This window comes from Myotis lucifugus, unplaced genomic scaffold, assembly GCF_000147115.1.
Source record: "Myotis lucifugus unplaced genomic scaffold, Myoluc2.0 scaffold_815, whole genome shotgun sequence".
NCBI lineage: Eukaryota > Metazoa > Chordata > Mammalia > Chiroptera > Vespertilionidae > Myotis > Myotis lucifugus.
Window position 1 is genome coordinate 5,957 of NW_005871863.1, and position 9,189 is coordinate 15,145.

Genomic DNA, 9,189 nt, shown 5'->3' on the forward strand with positions numbered 1-9,189 from the left:
GCACATGCACAATGTGAGGAGACAGACACAGAAGCAGGGGATCAGGCAGAGTCTCTGCGCTGATATGAACCGCCCTGGCCAGATCGAAGGCCGCGCGGTGGCCCATCGGCCCTCACAACAATGGCTGAGCTGTCCTTACTCCAGAGCGGGGACCTGGACGCAGCGAGGGCTGGCCACCTGCCCCACGCTGCCACCAGCCGGGGCCCCGCTGGAACACGACGTGCCATCCCTGGACTGAGGCGACGCGCTTCTCTTTCCTACCAGCCTCTCAGGGCTGCGCACGGAGCACCAGGGACCACTCACCCCTTCACTCCTCCATCCACCTACCATCCCGACCACCGATGCTGCTCAGGTCTTACATGTGTGAGGGCCACTCCAGACAGGTGGCCGAGACCTGAACAGGAAGAGGGAAGCAGCCAGGGACCAAACCAGAAGATGTCCCGGCCGGGAGACAGGATGCTTAAACGGACCGGCCTCCGGAGGAACGGAGACAATATACCCTGTACCCACCTGGTCAGAAACCGCAGGCCGGCCTGGCCGGTGTGGCTCAGTGGTTGAGCGTCAGCCTAGGAACCAGGAGGTCATGGTTCGATTCCCGGTCAGGGCACATGCCCGGGTTGCAGGCTCCATCCCCAGTAGGGGACGTGCAGGAGGCAGCCAACCTGTTTCTCCATCATCGATGCTCAACCACTGAGCCAGGCCAGCTGGGCAAGGCAATCTATTTTAAAAATATTAAAATGAAACATAAAACGCAGCTCATGGCATAAATTGTGATGTCATGAACCTGACACCTTCAGTGTGCCCAGTCTTTCATCCATCCATCCATCCATCCATCCATCGACCCCTTCATTCATTCATTCATTCATTCATTCATTCATCCATCCATTCATCTAGCTTTATACATTCATTGCGCATCTTCCAGACAGTCCTAAAAGCTGGTTAGGTAGGCAGAAAAACAAAGACACAGTCGAACGCATGAAGAGTATAGCGGGGACAGGATGGTGTAGTAGGCGCACCCCCTGCTCGAGTACCAACAGAGCAGGGCACCCCAACACAAGGCCTCTGTTCTGTTTCCGGAACGGGCCCCACCCCATGCTGTGCAGGACCCTCCAGCCCAGCCCCTGGCCGGCTGCCTCCAGCCCGGCGTCTGGGCCTCATCTGAGTGTCTCCTCCCAGAGGCCCTCCTCAGCCACCTCTCACCTCCGATCCTGCATCCCTTCACCTGCTTCGTTTCCATAGCAACACTCCTCACCTTCCCCATGCCAGCGCACCAGGTGTTCCCGACCGCACACTCAGCATTTGGCGAGGGAGCGGCGCTTTTTCATTATGGACAAAGAAAGGGAAGTGAAGATGTGACAGCAAAACAGAGAAGAAGGAGGAAACATGCCCCATTGAAGTTCAGAGACGCGTTTCTTCGCTGTTGGAGATGGTGTTTCAAAAGACTGCCAGGAAGGTAACGCACACATTATGAGAAACCTTGAAGTCAGAGTCCTCATCTTTTTTTTTTTTGTTAATGATATCTCACTAAATTCAGCACTCATTCTTTATTTTTTATGTTTTTTAAAAATGGGTTTTTAGAGGGAGAAGAGGGAGAGAGAGAAAGAAACATCAATGATGACAAACATGGATCAGTTGTCTCCTGCACACCTCCTACTGGAGGTGGAGCCCTCAGGGGCATGTGCTCTGACCGGGAACCAAACCCTGACCTCCTGGTTCATAGGTCGACGCTCAACCACTGAGCCACACCGGCCGGGCTGTACATTTAAACAGATTGGAGGTTCACCACCCGTCTTCGACCAGGCTCTGAACGCGTATTCACTTCCGAGCTGGCTGGATGTTGACATTCAATAGTCTGATTCAACGCGCGTATTCACAAGGGCTCACAGCAGTGAGCTGTCCGAGTCCTGGCACGCGGCAGAGGATCTGTCCACAGCCTTGGTCTCCGTACTCAGGGCGGTCTGGCTAAATACGGCCGCAACGGGACATCCACTGTTCCCTCAGCACGGTGCCACCCACCGACATCCGTCCCTCACCTTCCCCTCCGTGCCAGGTGAAGAGCACCAAGGAAATAAGGAAGTCACCAGGTCTGGCCGGTGTGGCTCAGTGGTTGAACTCGACCTATGAACCAGGAGGTCACGGTTCGATTCCCAGTCAGGGCACATGCACAGGTTACAATATATTTTGTATTTTTTAAATTAATATTTTTATTGAATATATTTAAATATATATACTTTTAAAAAAGAAAGTCACCAGGACTCTGTATCAATCATTTCATATTTCATATTGTGTGTATGTGTATGTACCACATCCTTTTTAAAAATGTTTTTAAAAATTTTTTCCTATTTTTTTTGGCTTCTTTGTGTGTTTTTTGTTAATCCTTACCCAAGGATATTTTTTCCCCATTGACTTTTTAAAATATATTTTTATTGATTTCAGAGAGGAAGGGGGAGAGAGAGAGAGAAACATCATGATGAGAGAGAATCATGGATCGGCTGTCTCCTGCACGCCCCCTACTGGGGATCAAGCCTGCAACCCGGGCATGTGCCCTGAGCGGGAATCGAACCGTGACCTCCTGGTTCACAGGTTGATGCTCAACCACTGAGCCACCCGGCCGGGCCTGCTCTCTCCCTCTTTGGACATCCTGGGTCCACTGAACCAGCCCGTTCTGTGCCCTTTCGCTTTGATTCCGTTCCAAGTGGCTGGCAAAAACGCGCGGTGAGCTCCAACCACTTTGCTGCGGGCACTGTTCTCCTGTCTGCTGGATGTTTCACCCAAGAAGGAGGCGCCCCAGCTCTTGCCGGTGGTGCTGGCTGCTCAGGGCGCCCGAGGCCACTGGAATGACAGCCCAGCCACAAGCAGCTAGAGCTACTGCCTGCGTGAGAGCCAGATGCCTCTGAAGGCAAGTCCAAGAAACCATCATGGTCGGTTTACCAGCAGCCAACACGAAGGCCTGTCCACGTCCTGCTTCATTTGTAAGATCCCGAGAACGTGGGGTTCTGGGTAGGGATGCATTGGGGAGCCCTCACCCCAAAAGCAAAGCGGCAGCTTCTAGAGGGTCAGTTTCTTCATGCCTTGTGAAAACTGAACTCACTTTTCCCCATTTGCCATTGATTCTCAGATTTCTACACTTGACAACTGTATTCACATGAAATATTTTTTTGTGCCCGGCCGGTGTGGCTCAGTGGTTGAGCATTGGCCTGTGAAGCAGGAGGTCACGGTTTGATTTCCGTCAGGGCACATGCCCGGGTTGTGGGCTCGATCCCCAGGAGGGGGCGTGCAGGAGGCAGCCGAGCCATGATTCTCTCTCATCACTGATGTTTCTATCCCTCTCTCCCTCTCCCTTCCTCTCTGACATCAATAAAAACATTACAAAAAATAAAAATAAAATAAAAGGGCCATCACAGATAGGACTGAGGTGTGAATGCGGGCGAGCAAGAACCTCTTTGCATAATTAGGCCCCGTGGCAAGATGAACGGAGTGAGAGGCCTGCAAATAGAAGGTGTGGGCATCGGGGGTTCAGGGCACAGACCAGAGTCCTGGGAGGGCATTACCCTGCCCCGGCTGAACACCCCCCCACGGGCACCCACAGGGAGAAAACAGTAATTACACAAGGTCTGCCATCATGCTCACCTGCCAGGAAAAGGCCACCCCTCGTCTTAGACTAAATAAAACAGCTGCCACAGAATTTGACATTTTCTATAACTTTTACGTTTTGCTTGAATGAGAATGAGCCGGGTTCGGAGTAGAGAAAAAAACATTTTTTAAAAAGCGAGGGTTGTCCGATATAAGAGACAGGATTTTCTGGTGAGAATTGCAGATAAACAACACATGTTTTCTATACGTATGTCCTATGGAGATATTTGGGATAAGTTTGTATTAAAACATGATCCGATATTTATCTGCAATTCACATTTTAAAAATGGCTTATTTTTTGGTTAATACTCACTCGAGGAGATATATATATTCTTCCCACTGACTTTTATTTTTTTGAGACGGTGTAAGGGAGGGAAGGAGGGGAAGAGAGAGAGAGAGAAACATCCATGTGAGAGACACATCAACGGGTTGCCTCCCGCATGTGCCCCGACTGGACCAGGGATGGAACCTGCAACCCAGGTACACGCCCTTGACCAGGAATTGAACCCGTGACCCTTCGGTCCACAGGTCGATGCGCTAACCATTGTGCACCCCCAGGACGTGGCTTTTCCTACCAGTGAAGCGGGAAGGGGACAGTTTTCCCAGCCAGCAGGGAGGGCCAGCCTCTGTGGGCGGCCAGCCAGCCCTCCGATGGCTGTTTTAGCTGTGGTTCTGTCACAGGGGGTGGGGGAGGGGGGACGGGGAAGGAGAGGGCCGGAGGACGCCGGCAGACCTGGGTTGAGGAGGCTACGTAACCAGATAGCAACCGCGCACGGACCTGTGACTCACCTGCGATCCTGTCGGAACTGTGACAACACCCTGACCTACTTGGTGCCGGGAAGCCGCCAGTGACATGGCCGCCACTTCCCTATTTAAAGCGTCCCTACGACCGGAGCCAGCACGGCGCAGAAGCAGAGCCCAAATGCATCGCGTTCCAAAGGATGGGTGGACAGCCTGGCGTGGCTCTGTGTGTGAGCGTCCACCTATGAACCAGGAGGTCGGGGTTCGATTCCCCGTCAAGGCACATGCCTGGGTTGTGGGCTCCATCCCCAGTAGGGGGCGTGCAGGAGGCAGCCGATCCATGGTTCTCTCTCATCATGGATGTTTCTGTCTCTCGCTCTCCCTCTCCCTTCCTCTCTGAAAGCAATAAAAATATACATATATATAAAAAAAAGATGGGTGGACAGTTGCCACTTGGCCCCGAAGATCCCCAAGGCTGACGTGGCAGGTGCTGGAACTAACGGGGACCCCGAGGGCAGGGCTGGGGGTGGGATAGGAAACTGCGGATCACCAGCCCTGGGTCCCCTGACCAATGTCATCACCATGTGCAGCCTCGGGCCTCACTCAGCAAGGGGAACGAGAGGAAGGAGAACCAGGCCGGCAGCAGGGAAGACTGCCCCAGGGTCACCCTCCTGACGGCCCAGGGGCACGCGCCCCGGAGAAGGGCCTCAGACACAGCGCTCACCCATCTCCTGGGGGGGGGGATTGCTCCTGGGAGCTTTCATCTGCCAAGAGCAACCCCCCATGTGACGAGAATCCTGTAAGCATTTTCCTCAAAAAGACAAAATACAAATGAGCCTTGATGAGTAGAGTCTCTTTATTTATTTTTTTGTTTTGTTTTGTTTATCCTCACCAGGGGATATTTTTCCCATTGCTTTTCAGAGAAGGGGGAGATGGAGAGAGGGAGGGAGGGAGAGAGTGAGAAAGAGAGAGAGAGAGAGAAAGAAACATCAATGATGAGAGAGAATCATAGAACAGCTGCCTCCTGCACGTCCCACACTGGGGATCGAGCCCGAAACCCGGGCATGTGTCTGACCAGGAATTGAACCGTGACCTCCTGGTTCATAGGTCAACGCTCAACCACTGAGCCAAGCCGGCCGGGCAGTGGCTACTCTTGCCGGTGAGAAGTGATGGCCTCCATTTAATATTCTTTAGTGATTAGTGCAGGAAGTGTTCACTGAGGCTTTATTGATTGATGTCCACAGGCCACAGAGGTTTCCGAGACACAGGCGGGTGGTCAGTCCCTGGCTGCTGGGACTCGGTCGGGGTAGGGCCGGGCCTCAGCGGCCGAGGGGACCGGGGCCAGAGGCACCCATGCGCCTCCTCGCCCCAGGCTGCTGTGCAGGGAGGGCCTGGGGCCGGGGCAATGCCAAATCTCTAACACAATAGCTCGTCTCCTCTCACAGAGGGCCTTTGTGAGGACGTGTTCTGGAGCAAAACAACAACTCTTTTTTAAAAAAAAAATTTTTTTTTAATTGATTTCAGAGAGAGGAAGGGAGAGGGAGAGAGAGAGAGAAACATCAGTGATGAGAGAGAATCATGGACCGGCTGCCTCCTTGCACGCTCCACACGGGATGGAGCCTGCAATCCGGGCATGTGCCCCGACCGGGAATCAAACTGTGACCTCCCTGTTCATAGGTCGACGCTCTAACCACTGCGCACACCGGCCGGACACAACAACTCTTCTTGGAAAAGGACCCCCAGAGTGACAAACACTGGACCCTGCCCAGCTCCGATGGGAAATGCTGACCCTCATCCCCTTCTCAACGCACACGGAGTCCCCCACGGTTGTCAGCAGCACTCCCAGCACCCACACAGCCATCCGCACAGCCGCTTCGAGGGAATGGCTTACTCCTCCATACTTTCTTTGAAAGCCCCCGAAACAATGAAAAGGGAGAGAGAGAGAGAGAGAGACCTAGAGAGAGAAATATATTCCACCTGCAAGGAATCTAGGAGACACACACGAGCGCACGGAATCCCTGTGTGTGCTAGGACCAGTGTCGTCAGAGTGGACAGGGCGCGTGCCCACCCGCTGACCCCGGGGGGACGGACCCCAATGTGCAGCGTGGATGGCACGGAAATGCTTCCCCCTTCCAGGCCCTTCTGTAAACCAGACTCGGAAAAGGGAGGCAGAGAGAAGAGTTTTGAAAATCTAGTGTGCAGCCCTGGCTGGGGTTTCCCAGTGGTTGGAGCGTCGGCCTGTACACCGTTAGGTCACGGGTTTGATTCCCGGTCAGGGACACATACCTGGGTTGCAGGATCCATTTCCTGGCCCTGGTTGGGGTGTATGCACGAGGCAACCAATGGATGTGTCTCCCTCACATTGATGTTTCTCTGTCTCTCTCTTCCACTCTCTCTCAAAATCAATGGGAAAAAATATTCTTGGGCGAGGATTAACAACAACATCTAGTATGCAATAATTTGTCTTGTCAGATAGATGTAGCCAGTATCGTCTACAACTGCATTCAGTGGCTGTGATGTATACATATAATGGAAAAGAGGAAACTATCGCTTCTATTTTTTCCTTTTTATTCATGTCAGAGAGGCAGGGAGAGGGGGAGAGAGAGAGAAACATCAATGATGAGAGAGAATCACGGATCAGCTGGCTCCTGCACGCCCCCTACTGGGGATTGAGCCCACAACCCGGGCCTGTGCCCTTAGCGGGAATCTGAACCTGGTTCATGGGCGGACGCTCAACTGCTGAGCCACACCAGCCGGCGAAACGATCACTTCCTGGCCTGAACTCGGTGCTGCAGGACAACCGCGTCCCGCTCCTGTGAGCCACCGTGTGGTCTGGGTTGTGCCTCCAGCACGTGCCTCACCAGGGCCAGGGATCAGTCCTGCAACGGATATGTTCCCTTGACCAGAATCAAACCTATCGAACCTGGGACCCTTCAGTCCACCAGCCAACGCTCTATCCACTGAGCCAACGCCGATGAGGGCTTCCATGCATTTCCGACAGAATAAGAAGTAAAAGGCAATACCCAGGCAAGGCGTAGGGGCACCTCTTTAGTAGATCACTCCTCTTCAGGGGGTGATGGCTCCCCTCTCGCATGGGGGCTCCGTGGGAAGAGAGAGGCGTCTGATTTTCGGCAGGTTCCCCAGACGCTGCGGTGCTCCCCCCACCCCCCTCCGTGGGAAACACCATCCCAACTGGGCAGACGCCCCTGCGCGCTGGACCTCCCTCCCAGGCCCCGTCCCGCCAGGAGTGGCCGCGGTGGGAACCTGCTGGCGAGGAACCGGCCCTCACTTGACTCCAGAAACACACTCCTGGGAAAAGTACAGCTGCGTCTTTTCTCCCGTTTTTTCTTTTTGTAAAATATATTTTGATCGACTTCAGAGGGGAAGGAAGAGGGAGAGAGGGGAACATCAGTGATGAGAGAGAATCATGGATCGGGGGCCGCCTGCTCGCCTCACTCTAGGAATGGAGCTGGCAACACAGGCCTGTGCCCTGACCGGGAATCGAACCGTGACCTCCTGGTTCCTAGGTCGACGCTCAACCACGGAGCCACATCGCCTGGGCCTGTTTTTTGTTTTTATGGCCAAAGAAACGCCCGGTGATTGAACACTTGCTGGTCTCCATCGGAGACACCCTGCGTGAGGCCAACAATCCTGGCGAGGCTGCAAACGAACCGAACCGGGAGGTGCCCCACACCGAGTCACAGGGGTTTCAGGTCAATAGGCGTCAAACCCAGACCAGACAGCACAGGGCCTGCACCCTCAAGCCCTCACCGCGCCAGGCCAACTCGCTCCTTCCCTTCCAGCCGCCACTCTCCCACGACACGACACGGAGCCACTGACTAAAGCATCTCCCTCCCCCTCCAGGGAGGCCCACCTCCTGGAAGCCACCTGTTCAAGTTCGCGCCCCACCTTCTGTCTGCTCCATCCCCCCATGCGCCCCACCTTCTGTCTGCTCCATCCCCCCAACCCGCGCACGCGCGCGCGCGCACACACATCCCTGTGCGCGCACCCGGCACACCAGCGCGCACAGGCCCCCCAACCTGGCGGTCCCTCCCAAGGTGGCTCAGGTCGGGGTCCCCCAGCGCCGGCCGCGTGGAGCACGCCCCCTGCTGGCCCCGCGCGGGAGCTGACTCAGCCTTTATTCCCGGGGCCTAAGACCGGAAATCCATGACCTTAAGATCGATCCAAAGGGAAGAAAAAGAAAAGCCCAGGCGGCCGGCTTCTTGGAACGGAAAGCGATGGAGAGGGTGGGCAGGGACTGCTTTCCTGCGGGGTTTCCGGAAGTGAAGGCGGGCGCTAAGCATGTCGCTGGAAAGACCGCATCTGTATTTACTGCCACAAGCGGCACAGGGAGTGGACCGGGAACATCGTGGTGAGATCTCCCCCCGCCACAGGTGAACATAACGGGGTCTGCGGCCCGACGGGTGTCACAGACTCGCTTTCTTTCCTTTTTTTTTATTTTTTAAAAGAGAGAGTGGAAGGCAGGGAGGGGCGGAGAGAGAGAGAGAGAGAGAGAGAGAGAGAGAGAGAGAGAGAGAGAGACATCGATGTGAGAGGCACTCTATCTGCCACCCCCACACGTGCCCTGACCCGGGCCGGGGGCCGAACCTGCATCCAGACTCCATTTCTAAAGGGTTCACAGCCCAGAGCCTTAACAACCAATTTCCTTCATGGAGAACAAACACTTCAATCGCAGGAAAACCTCACCCGTGACTTAAGAGCCCACATTTTAAAGCGACTGTAAACAACAGGGCAGCCTGGCCGGTGTGGCTCAGTAAATAGACCGACGGCCTGCAGACCAAAGGGTCCCGGGTT